The sequence below is a fragment of the Neopelma chrysocephalum genome, unplaced genomic scaffold, assembly GCF_003984885.1.
Source record: "Neopelma chrysocephalum unplaced genomic scaffold, ASM398488v2 Primary Assembly neopelma1_80537, whole genome shotgun sequence".
NCBI lineage: Eukaryota > Metazoa > Chordata > Aves > Passeriformes > Pipridae > Neopelma > Neopelma chrysocephalum.
In genome coordinates, this window is record NW_020911967.1 from 2,608 (window position 1) to 4,541 (window position 1,934).

Sequence of the window (1,934 nt, forward strand, 5' to 3'; positions counted from 1 at the left end):
CTGGGGACAAAAGGGACACTGGGGACAAAAGGGGACACTGGGGATGAGAGGGGCTCCAGGAGAGCTGGAGAGGGACTGGGGACAAGGGCTGGAGGGACAGGACCCAGGGAATGGATCCCAGTGGGAAAGGGGAGATTTGGGGGGGAGATTGGGAAGGGATTCCTGGCTGGGAGGGTGGGGAGGGGCTGGGCTGGAATTCCCAGAGAAGCTGTGGCTGCCCCTGGATCCCTGGGAGTGTCCAAGGCCGGGTTAGAGCCACCTGGGATAGTGGGAGGTGTCCCTGAACATGGAATGGGATGGGATTTAAGGTCCCTTCCCACCCAAACCAGTCTGGAATTCCAAGATTCCCTGGAGCTGGAGGTGCTGCTGGCTGAGATGGCTCCAGGCTGGGGTTGTTTCCCAGCAGACAAATCCTGTGGGATGCAGCTCCAAGGGATTAAAGGAAAACACTGAGCTCCAGGGAGAGCTTGGAGCACATTCCAGAGCCTAAAGGGGCTCCAGGAGAGCTGGAGAGGGACTGGGGATCAGGGCCTGGAATGCCAGGACCCAGGGAATGGATCCCAGTGGGAAAGGGGAGATTGGGAAGGGATTCCTGGCTGGGAGGGTGGGGAGGGGCTGGGCTGGAACTCCCAGTGGGAAGAGGGGAGGAGAGGGAGAGGGAGAGGGAGAGAGAGAAGGAGAGGGAGAAGGAGGGAGAGAGAAGGAGAGGGAGAGAGAGAGAGGGAGAGGGAGACAGAGAGAAGGAGAGGGAGAGGGAGAGGGAGAGAGAGAGAAGGAGAGGAGAATTTTAATTCAGTTTGGGACAAGTTTTAATTCAGTTTGGGACAAGTTTATATATAAAAATCCCGTATTTTTATTTCTCACACTCCTCTTCCCCCCATCCCGGTGCCTCTCCCTGTGCCGTGTCCCCACTCCCTGTATCCCGGTGCCGTGTCCCGCCTCCCGGTGCCTGTCCCGCCTCCCTGTATCCCGTTTTTTCCGCAGGAGGGGCTGTCCCAGCAGGCTCGGGCGCTGCGGCAGCAGGTGAAGCGGAACACGCTGCGGGAGAAGCTGAAGCTGGCGCAGAACTTCCTGCAGAAGCTGCGATTCCTGGCCGACGAGGTGGGGCCCGGATCCCAAAAAAAAATCCCGTGATCCCAAAAAGAAATCCTGTGATCCCCCAAAAAAATCCTGTGTATAAAGAACCGACTTTGGGATCTTTTGGGCAGCGAAGGGGTTTGTTGCCAACGCCGGGTTTGCACCACAGAGAACTTTGCTCGAAGGGTTCTCACAAAATCAGGGGGTTTATACGATCATATAGGATTAAATGCATATTTAATAATGCATAATTGATAATACATAATACATAGTTAATATATATTTAATGATACATGGCTAATAACACATACTATATAATTAATAATACATAATACATCATTAATAATACATACATAATAATACATAATTAATAATACATTTTTACATAATACATATTCAATAATACTTAACACATAATTAATAATACATAATACATAACTAATAACAAACGGTACATATTACATAATTAATCATACATATTTATTAACACATAATTAATAATACATAATGCATCACTAATAATACATATTTATTAATACATAATTAATAATACACATTTAATGTTATATAATTAATAGCATGTTACATATTTATTAATACATAATTAATCATACATATTACATAATTAATAATACCTATTTGATAACACACAATAAATATTTAATAATACATAATAATACATATTTCATAGAACATAATACATATTTAATAATACGTAATTAATAATACATAATACATCAGTCATAATACCTATTTAATAATACATAATACATAATACATCATTAATAATACCTATTTAACAATATATAGTGCATAATCTATGACCTATTTCTCCTATTCCCTGTCACCTTCCCTGT